Source organism: Corvus hawaiiensis, chromosome 2, assembly GCF_020740725.1.
Source record: "Corvus hawaiiensis isolate bCorHaw1 chromosome 2, bCorHaw1.pri.cur, whole genome shotgun sequence".
Classification (NCBI taxonomy): Eukaryota; Metazoa; Chordata; class Aves; order Passeriformes; family Corvidae; genus Corvus; species Corvus hawaiiensis.
In genome coordinates this window covers 98,663,251-98,674,436 of record NC_063214.1, presented here as the reverse complement: position 1 = coordinate 98,674,436, position 11,186 = coordinate 98,663,251, and the positions used below count along the sequence as shown (strand labels likewise).

General features: G+C 39.8%; 1 long non-coding RNA gene across 1 annotated transcript; it reads right to left on the bottom strand.

Annotated features, from left to right (window-relative positions):
* Nucleotides 1–2,213: 2,213 nt before the first annotated feature.
* LOC125338103 lies at nucleotides 2,214–9,850 on the bottom strand. Its single transcript, XR_007208188.1, has 3 exons — nucleotides 9,738–9,850; nucleotides 8,758–8,874; nucleotides 2,214–3,164 (listed from the first exon to the last, which is right to left on the bottom strand). It is a non-coding gene; the product is annotated as an uncharacterized LOC125338103 (long non-coding RNA).
* Nucleotides 9,851–11,186: the final 1,336 nt, after the last annotated feature.

The following is an 11,186-nucleotide window of genomic DNA, read 5'->3' as shown; positions in this document are numbered from 1 at the left end:
TTTTGCTTAAATTCTTAATAATTTTAAATAGCACTTCACTAAATTATTCTTTAAAAAATGTCTTAGCTATCGACTAGATGAGACCATTAGGGAAAGCTTTATCTCTCTTCTCCCTTCTTTGCTGAAAACTGACAACAGTTATTACGAGATAAAGTGATTTGTGATAAGCATTTCTGCTTTGTGATATCAAAATTTCTCTTCACATTTGGTAGGAAAAACTAATTACTTAATTTAGTCATTATGAGGTACATTTTAGAAGTGAAAAATGCATAAATTTGAGAAAATGCAAAACAAAATATGTCACTGAAATTAAGTTAGAGGGTACCAATGTCACACAAGGCAGAGGAGCTGGTAGGGGACACTTTACATTCTGCATCTAGTCACCTGGCATGTGTCAGCATCTTCAAGGTTACCCCTCATCACATGAGAGGCATCGGTTTCCACTGAGCATGGGAGCTACTGTTACAGCAAGCTTAAACCCAGAATGGTTATGATCCCGCATTCGTAGCAGTATTTAAAGTATTTGTGCCTATCTTGTAAGCTTTTCCTGGCCTAAAGACTTTTGCTGTTTTACAGTGCAGGGTACAGTGTGTGCTGTGCTCTGGAATATCTGCTATCTGTACTTCACATACAGCTGAGACATGAATTAGTCTGTAGTAAGTCAATTTCTACATTACAGATTTTCCCTTGTCTATAGATTTCTTTCTACCCATGTTAGAATAGCTAAATCTTTGTGTCTACTTTCATTAAACCTAAACCTTGCAGATATTTTGTCTTAGTTGCCTCATATATTTTGTATTAAATGGAGGTATAATAATAATAATAATTTTTAAAAATTCTTTTCTCTTTTTTGAAAATTTATACTCCTTTTCCCCCTTGAAATATACAGCTATTTAAGAGACTTCTGAACACATGATCTTAAAAGACTTTTGGCACACAATAACAGCATTTGAACTCTGAAACAAAATCACCTTACAGTGTCATAAATTATTGAGTGCTGACATTCGTATCACACAGCCTGTTTCTGAAGCTCCAAGAAACAGGTCCATATATCTTTTGAACTCATAGACATTTTCTCTATCTAGTTATCATAATATATTATACAGTACTTTGGGACAACCAATGAATCAATAAACCACACAATTTGAAAAAACCCCTTATTTTCACGTCATTAATTGAAAGAAGTGAATGGGCTGCTTTTCAGTGGTACTCACCACCTAGCAGCACACAGTCCCTCTGGACAGAGTGGAAAGATGTTGCATTGAAGTAAAAATATTACTTTAGAAGCAAGACCTTCTCAGTACTAATTTTAGAAGATCTGGAAAAGGCAAATATATTACTGTGCACATAGTTAGGTGTGTATATGTCGGTTTTGTACAATGCCATTAATTTAAAAGTGGTATAATGTATATTATAATATCGTGATTGATATAACTTGGGAAATGTGTGGACTATGTCACATATACAGACATCTTTGTGAGGCTGATAACAGAATGAATGAGGAACACAAAAATGCAGTCTGTGTGTCTGTGTTAGTGATTTAATGTACCAGAGAAATATGCATTTGCCTTTCTTTTCTTCTTAGGGATGTGATATACAGCAAAGCACATCACTGGTGCTCAGAGCAGTTTCCCTGCAGAGGTAATAAGGGTTGAAGAAACACAGGGAGCCACCACTCACGGCAGGTCATGTGAAGTGTGAGCACAAGGTTCTCCAGCAGTCACCTGCCATGCATGCACTCTGTGTGCCATGGACCACAAACCTTGCTGTTGTTCTGGGTACTACTGGAAGGCATTTAAAGAATAATGTAATTATCTGGCACAAGTCAACATGGGTTCACAAAGGGAAAGTCCTGTTTAACTAATCTGATATCCTTCTCTAATAAGCTCACTCATCTAGTGGATGAATGGAAGGTGGTGAATGTAGTTTTTCTTCATTTTAGTAAGGCCTTTGATACTGTCCTTGACGTCATCTTCCTGTACAAGTTGTCCAACTGTGGGATGAGCAGGTTCACAGCATGCAACGTGAGGAACCGGCTGAAGAGCAGGGCTCAAAGGGTTGCAGGGAATGGGGCCACATCTGGTTGGTGACTCATCACCAGCAGTGACAGCCAGTGCTCTTCAAGGTATTTATCAACAATCCGAGTTCAAGATTGAATGCACTGTTAGCAAGTTTGCTGATGATACCAAACTGGGAGGTGCTGTTGACTCTCTTTAGGGACAAGAGGATTTACAGAGGGATCTAGATAGACTGGATCATTGGACAATGATTAACAGGATTAAATTTAGCAAGTCTAAATGCCATATTCTGCACATAGGATTGGAAATGCCCCACACAGGTATGAATTTGGAGAGGACTGGCTGCAGAGCAGCCCTGCAGAAAGGTATCTGGGGGTGCTGGTTGACAACAGTTTCGGTAGGAGTCAGCAGGGACCGCAGGCAGCCAGGAGGGCAAATCCCGTTCTGGGGTGCATCAAACACAGCTTCACCAGTCGCTCCAAAGCAGTTGATGATCCCACTGATCTCAGCACTGGTGGAGCCTCACCTGGAGTACTATTTGTACTTCTGAGCTCCACAATTTAAGAAGGATGTGAAGGTCCTTGAATGCATCCAGTGGAGGATGACAAAGACAGTGAAAGGCTGGAAAGAATGTCCAGTGTGGATGAGGACTTAGGACAAGTTCACTTTGGAGAAAATGAAGATGACGTGATCTCATTGCTCTCCACAGCTTCCGGAGGAGGTAGAGAGGGAGGTTCTGAGCTCTTCTTCCTAGGGTCCAGGGACAGGATGTGCAGAAAGCGCTCAAAGCTGCATCAGGCTAGGTTCTGACTTAATATTAGGAATCCTTTCTTTACCCAGAGGCTGGTCAAACCCTGGAACAGGCTTCCTAGAGAGAAGGTTGATGCCCCAAACCTGTCAGTGTCTAAGAGGCATTTGGACAATGCCCTTAATAACAGGGGTTGATATTTAATCAGGCCTGAATTGTTTAGGCAGTTGGACTGGATGATCGTTATAGGTCCCTTCTAACTGAAATACTCTGTTCTAGTCTATATTATATTCTGTTCTGTTCTGTTCTGAAGATGCAATGCAGATACACAGTTCTGGAGCCAGAGTAGGTGTCAGCAAGACAAAACTCAGTTCTTCCACTTTGCATTGCACTACCTGCTGAAAGAGATGTACCACAAGCATTAAAAAGAAATCTAAAAAAAAAAAAAAATTCTTCTGAAACACAAGCCTATCATTCGTGTAATACATTTCTGACACACTAACTTGTGCATTCTCACAAAACGCATTCTCATCATCTGTAGATAGTGTGGTCACTCCAGGTTTAGTTGCAGAAAAACATTTATTTCACAACCTCATGTATATATGTATGCAGAAGGTAGGCAGAGATTTAATATATTACTTAGACAAATGTTGTAAATATCTAATCACTAAGTAAAGGTAGTCTCACAGTGATTTCAGTGGAAGCTGAATTCTATTTATATAGCCCTTAAACAGTCATTGACAAACAAATAGTAATCCACAATCCAAAGAAAGAATATGAATTTACACACCGTTTTTCACCAATATGGAATATATTTTCTTATATTTCTTGCTATTGTAATCAAGAATTTTACATTTTAGTTAAAGGCCTATAGTTCACATTTAAATATGGAGGTGCTTTGAAAACCAGCTGGTGAAAAAACTAAACAGTTATTTTATTTGTTTATTTCCTTTAGACAACAGAAGAGGATGCAAAGAAAAGTTCCTGCAACTTATTTTGCACCAGGCTGTACCATCTCTGCCGTGCATTGGCCCACAAATTCCACCATTTACATTTTTGTTGGTAAACTCATGACAGATCAGTGAGCTGTGATAGTTTCCAGTTCAAACAAGCCAAAAGCATTTATGTATGAGATGTATCCGTGGCTTTCATGTACTGCTTTATCAGTAGGAGTTTAATGAGGAGAGCTATGGTTTCCCCATGCAGAGCCAACATTCCACTCATTCCAGTGAAGAGTAATGCTACTGAGGTTACGGACATCTCTTCTGATGTTTCAAGCTTCAATTAGAGGTACAGTTGGCAGGCAGCAAAAGCCTGAGTAGTATAAAAGGCCCAGAAACTGATATAGGAGCTTAAATTAATAAAGGGTTTCATTCCATTGTATTAACCCCTCCTTTTCACAGTGAATTCATGGAGCTCCCTGTTGCTGCAGTGACAGACTTCAGCAGCAAAACTGAGCAGACATTCTTTGTGTACAATGTACATCTTGAAGTTTAAAACAAATTACATCATAGCATGAAAATCAGGAATAGTCATGACATACAGGCATAGATTTATGTGGGAGCAGTAGGAAGATCCTTTTGGCAGCAAGTTTTATCTATAACCCAACCACAAGGTGGTAAAGATTAAATACATTTGTCGATAGCCATTGATGCAAGCCAAATATGGTATTGCTTAGAGAAAATATACACTTGGAGTGCTGACAACAGAACCCATCCTCAAGGCAGGCTGCATTTAGGTACCACACCTGTGTACAGCATTGTGCCACAATAGTAACTAGGCAAACTTTAGTCCCTTTTCCTCTCCATGTCTGCACAGACTTGGAGTCAAATATTCTCCCTGCAGTGAGCTCTGTATACATGTTTTGTGTGTTGTTTTAATTTTAGTGCTTGGCTGGTGGTAAGTTCACAGCAGTAATAATATTATAAACAAAATGAAAAAGCCACCTTCCATCTCAGACAAAAACAAAACAAAAATACCGCAAACAATGAATATGAGTTGAAATAAAGTCTGCAGACCATGAAGATACAATTTGTATGAAATTACAAGTGACTTGATGATTCAAAAACCTATTCCCCTTAACTTCAAAGAGCAGGTGTATTTAATATGTCAAAATACTAAGTATACCTTCTAAATCAGTTGTCCTTATTCCAGCACGTTGACAGCAAGATTAGGGAAGAAAACAAAAATTAAGACTTCTGTAATTGTCATGATATGACAATGCCAGGAAGGACAGGAGCAACTTGAAGTCAGTGGATTTCTTAAATAGATAGAAGCTCTGTCAAAATGTCATAATTTAGATTTTAGAGAGAAAGGGAAAAGTACTTCTAGTGCAGAGTGTAAGAGATTCTTTTAACAAGGAAAGGCAGTAGTCAGTGAGAAATGTCTTATTAAATGAAAGGTTTCTTCCCTGTTTTCTGTAGGAAGTGAAAACAGAGTGCCAGATTCCTGTCCCTGCTAATGTCTGATTGTACAAGCAGCAAAATATCAATCAGAAACTCAGGTTTCATGTAATGCTTAATGCCCTTAGGCATCAAAGGAGATGCCAAAGGAGAGCACTGCTCCTTCCAATTTTTGGATTAACTTTGGCCTTTTCCTGCAGTTCTTGTCTCAGGAAAGGCTACTGGTAGTGCCAAAATGCCAGCCATGCTCATCCTGAGGGCTAAGCTAAGGTAGGTCAGGACAGCTCCTGATCAGGTCCCCTTTTGCTAACAGGACATGTGTGAGAGGTAGAACATTTGCCTGGAGATACAAAAATTTTCTTCCTGTCATATAAACAAAGTACCAGCAGCCAGATACCACCTTAAAAAATAGTAAACTGTGAAATTCTCGGAGACAGAACAAGATTAATGACCTTTTTTTTGGGGGGTAGGGGGGAGGAATAGAGCTAGAAAAGGACTGCAGAAGGCTTTTAAGCCTTAACTTCTAGAAAATAATTGGCAGCAAATGTCTAACAATTTATATGAGGGAATAAAAATATTCATTGTGTGTGTATGTGTGTTGGCTTTGAATACCATGGTCACCCTCCAGCTAAGGAGCTGTTTACATCTGCCAGCCAGCAGCCAGACACCAGTGGGGAGCTGGCAGAGCCCTCGTGGGCTCATTGTGTGCGAGTCCAGCCGGGGAGCAGAGCCAAGGCTCCTGCACCGGCTCTCCACAGCAGCCAGAGGCAGCAGCTCCTTTGGTGAGCTAAAAATGACCTCCCTACCTGCTGCCTGACCCCAGAAAGGTGCTGAGCTCAGGTTCAGATGGATGCTGCTCCCCACTCTGCACAGCCTCCTACGTGGCTCCTGTGACTGTCAGTGCACGGCCTGCTAGAGGCTCTTTGACAAAGTCTGATAGATTTCACTCAAAGTTTTCAATGTCTCGAAGTTTCTGCCTGTGATTTACTAGCTCTTGATTTATTACTGCAGTCCTTATATGAAAAGCAAAATAAAATTATCAGAAGATTATCTCTCATTTTCTTAAATCTCCAAGAAAATTTCTCTTGAGCTCAAATACACTGTCAAAGGATATTTTTACTTACTTGTTTATTTTATTCAGATAAGTCAGTCCTCTGGAAGCAAGATATGAAAAATCATTTTTAAACTCATTAGGAAATGAGGTGGAGAAGGGTGAGTTACAGCTGAGATTTTCACAAATTTGAAAGGTTTTTTGTATCTAGAACCAGGAAAAAAATGAAGATAGATTTCAAGGCTGTTAGAAGAAAAATGTGAAATTTTAATGAGTTTTATATAGTGTTTCCAAACACCGCAGTCAAGAATCAAGCAAAAAATGAATGAGATCAGCTTAAGCATCAAATTTTACCTGTGATGAATTTGGAGTTCTTTGTATTTATGTCTATTTTAAAGCCCTGGGCATTTTTAATAATGATGATGGCTAGGAAACTTCTAATAAAAAACTGGAGAATCTTCTATGTCTAAGGGAAATGTAGAATGTGAAAGAGAAGCATAAAATTACAAAGCTCTGTAATCTGAAGCATTATCTAAAGTTTTGGAATTGCAGAGTACTAGAAATTTCTTTGTGATAAGAGATAATTTGGAACTCTCATCACCAAAAGTGTTGATGTCAGATTTCAAAGTCTATAAAGTTTCATTTTGAAGGTTTTGGGGTTTGCCTATAAAATAATTTCGAGCAGGGTACACTGCAGAAAGTGTTTAAGCTCAAACATGATTAATAAAAAAGTGTTGTGATTTATTTTTGTGGTTAGCCTTAGTGATAAATTAAGTCTGGCACATTTCAGAGCTCAGCACGTGCTTTGTAAGTGCAGTGAGTGAGAAATCTCATGGAAGCAGAGAAGTTCATCCTGCTCCTATGGAGTTTCTGATGTTCTGGTGACAGGCAGGAAAATAGAGAAGGTCAAAAGCTCTATGCCCTGAGGCATTTCTGGGGAGTAAAAACTGTGCTAGGAGTAAGCTAATTCCAAGTTCCACAGGTTTCTGCACCTTCACCTCTGAGAGGAAGTCTTCCAGTGTGCAGGAAAAATAAGATTAAAACAGAAAATAAAACTCCTTGAGCTATCTGAATCCTTCATTCAGTAAGTGGATGAAAGATAATTCTTAAGTAGGTAGTGAATGACATTAGCAAATGGATAGATGGGAGCAGATGAGTGATGAGACAATGAGTAAGCGAGGAAGGAATGAGTGGTAGGTGTGATTTGAAAGGACATAGCCCAGAGCTACCCTACAGCCTTAACAGGACTCTCTAGGAAAAAGAAAAAAGAAGCAGGGGAAGCACCTGAGTCACCTGCACCATCAGCTGTTGTCAAATATTTCACTGGGTTTTTTCTTTCTTTTCTTCTTGAGGTTTTTTTTGGGGGGGGGGTTGGGGTTTGTTTTGGTTTTTTGTTTTTTTAACATCAGCATCTTTGATGCAATGATTGTACCAATTAGGCCTCTGAAATATACTGTCAGCCCTAATTCCAATCCAAGTAGGACTTGCCTACTTACTCATCTGAGAACTCACAACCTCTGAATGGAGCTCCTAGTTACGCACATGGACACCTCCAGCTCCAATAGACTTAGGACACAATTTCTAAAAAGGCTCAGGCTTGTGCTCACTGGCCAGTTTAGCTGGGATAGCTGAGGCAGCACTCACAACTATCCCATCCATCTCCCAGCAGCAGCTGAGCAGGACAGATGACTGAACTACCTCTGTTTACAGTTTTTCCTACAGCCATAAGCAGACACTGCTAGTGGGGGTATGTGAATGCTAATCATACAGTCAAATATATGCTGGAAATTACAGCAGTAGAGGACTGGATGTCAATCCCATTTAAACTTCTTTGTTATTATGGTTGAACTTCAACCAGTGTGCAGCTGGGACAATGGCCACTTCCCAGCTAAATCTATTTCTAAATGCAAGTCAAAGCCAAGATTCAAACAGTCTTCAGCTGAAGTCAATATACTGAAATCTTAATAAGTTTCAGGCTGTTTTGTGATTGAGAGATTTTTGCATATTATCACAGATGGTAATAACCACTTAAAAATTATTTGAAGTCAGTTTTTAAAATATCCTCTGAAACATAATTCTGTAGGACTGGAAGTGTAAATAATCCATGTTTATCAAACATTCCCATAGGAAATCTGACTTTCATTTCTAGCATCGTTTGCCTGTAGTATTATTTACTTGGGACTGTAAAGAAGTGCATCAGATCAATATTTCAAAACAGCGTGGCACAGTGAAAATGTCCAATTCTTTCAGTGTTTTCCAAAGTACTGAAAACTATGGTTTTTATCTTAACCTTGTTTTTCTTCTGTACTGTTGACAACCTGGAGTAGAGTGTAACCTCCTTTATAGCTGTATAACTTACACAAAAATATCTGAAGTACCCAAATGATCCAGAAATTCCACTGTCAAAGGTAACACCTGTGCCTTTTGCATCTAGGTCTACTTTAAGGAGATTTAAGATTTCAGGCCTTCAGAGAATAAGATTTCTGTATGAATGTGGGCTATGATGCACAATGAATTTAAAAACAAAAGGAGACTTACATTTAGTTAAAAGCACTTTTGGAAGACTACTTGTTTCTTGATGCCCATGACAAGCTCTGTAGTTTGGCATGTCTCCTTCTGTTGCTGCTCAGAAGATTTCCATAGGTAAAGTGGAACCTGGTGAATGATTGCACAGGGTAACAGAAAATCACTACCCACAGAGTATTGCTTCAAGTACATAAGCAAGACAGAAGTCACACAGTTTTTCTTTCATTCCCATCTTTTGGTAGCAGAGAGGGAGCTACATTAAAGGGAGGGAGAGAGAAAGAGCCTTTGTCAGAACAGAGGGAGATTAAAGGAGGATACCTATTCAGCTACTCTTGAGGGGCAAAAAGGGTAAAGTGTTTTTTGAACCGAACACCAGATTAAGCAGTGAGTTATGACATACATGAGTATTATATGCCACAGCATAAAAGAGGAAAAGAGATTTTAAAATTATGACAATACATGAATGAATAACAACCGTTTGCTATTCAGGACAAAAGTTAACATGAGATGCTTGCTAATTCTGAAAATAAAGATTTAAATAGAATCTGACAAAAACCCCTGAACACAACACTGTAAATGGCTAGGGTTAGATGTTTTGGACTACCACAAAGCTTTATAAAGGATTGGGCAATAATACTGCACAGAGGTAAAGAGAGGATGAAATCACAGCCGTTCCAGCTCTATTGCTTGTTCAGTGGTCTTCAGTGAGAGTGACTGTAGACCTCTTGCAGGAAAGTAGAGAGAAAAACAGGGGGAGTTATTTTCTTCACACTGGTCAACAGTGAAATTAAAATCCTTACATCTCTAACTTTTTTTATTTTTATGACCTCATTACCTCACCAATGCTTACAGTAGAGGGTACTGTGCAAAGCACAGTTCCTCTCTAGAAACAGCACTATTACTCAGGTAAGGTGTTTTTGTAAGAAAGCCAGTCTGGCAGTCATCCTATTACAAAGCATCCCAGTGAAAGCAAATAGAAATGCACAGCTCACCAGAAGAAAAAAATCTATTCCTCTACTTGTGCTCTGCCCCCTCCATCAGTAAGAAAACGGAGTACGAAATAAGTCTTCTTGTGACGCACAGTTCAATATGGTTGAAATGTTACAATGTGCTGCTTGAGTCACAACTGACAGGGTGCCAACCTTACATTTGTTAGAGCAAACAGAGCTCAGCTTTACATTTCCATGCTGTTACACAACAGTGCTATTACTTAAAGGACTACTTGTACTCAAACAATAAAGGGCATCTACTTTCCTGTTACTGTGCTAATATAATTGTCCTTACTACAGGCACATTTCCATACACACATATGTATTTAAATGTACACATACATTGCAGCATTTTAACTGCTCTAATGGTATGTTCACTACTTGGCCTTCAAGGATCTGTCCTTGTTTTTACAGAAGTTTGAGACTTGAGGCTGCTGCAACTAGTGAGGGAAGAGGTGGCCATGTAGTCCAGCTAATGACGTGATTCAGTTCCCTACCAATCTCAGCAGTCAGCAGGATCCACACACTGAAATGTCAGAAAGCAACAGCTGTATTTGCTGCTGCTGGCTTCTCAAAAGGTGGTGCCATTATAACTTGTCTCTCACTTTCATTAACCAGTCATTAGCACAGTCGTTGCACTTACCAGGTCTCTATTGGCTTTGTGGGAGATGCCTGCTGACAGTATAGTGTACAGAAAAAATAGTGGCAAGTAACACTGTTTGGAGGACTCTTAGCAAACACATTACTACTGAGAGTAAATTGGGCTCCAGGTTTCATTGGATACCGGGTTACCTTGCAGTCTAGAAATGACAGCTCCTAGGGTCCGTCTCCAGGAAATCCCAGGAAATGGTTGTGCCTAGGTGTCAGCAATGTGGCCAGAAGGCAGGACAAATGGACAGAGCCTCCCAAAACCCAAGGAGGGCTGGCCATGGGGTAGCTGCCAGCCTTTAGATGCTGCAGCAACCAGCTTACTTCCTTTCAGAGCCTGAATCAAGATAGCAGTGCTACTCTAGTTTAGTTTATCAGAGCAAGTCATATGACTAATGATTATTCATTCAAGTATTTATCACTTCAGTATAATTTCTGCATAATATTATTGGGGTTGCACCTTCACTGGTGTGGCTCAGGCATGATTAGGTCTGACACTTTGGGAGCATCTTTCAGCAAAGAGCTTAAAGAGGTTGAAAGCCTGAATACTGACAACAGGTGAGGCTGCTCTTGGCTTGGAAGCAAGCAGAGGAACAAGACACAACAGCTGTGAGAGAAAGCAGAAGCAACACTATTTGATATCATCTTCAGACTGCCCCTTGAGGTCATCCCTGCAGACCCAGGGCTCTTCATCCCCCATGATAGAAGGGAAGAAGGCTGAAAAAAGGGACTGTGAGCGAAGGGCCTGAACCTGAATGCCCTGAGGCATGTGCTGCTCTGGCTGTGATGTGATACTGCTTGTAG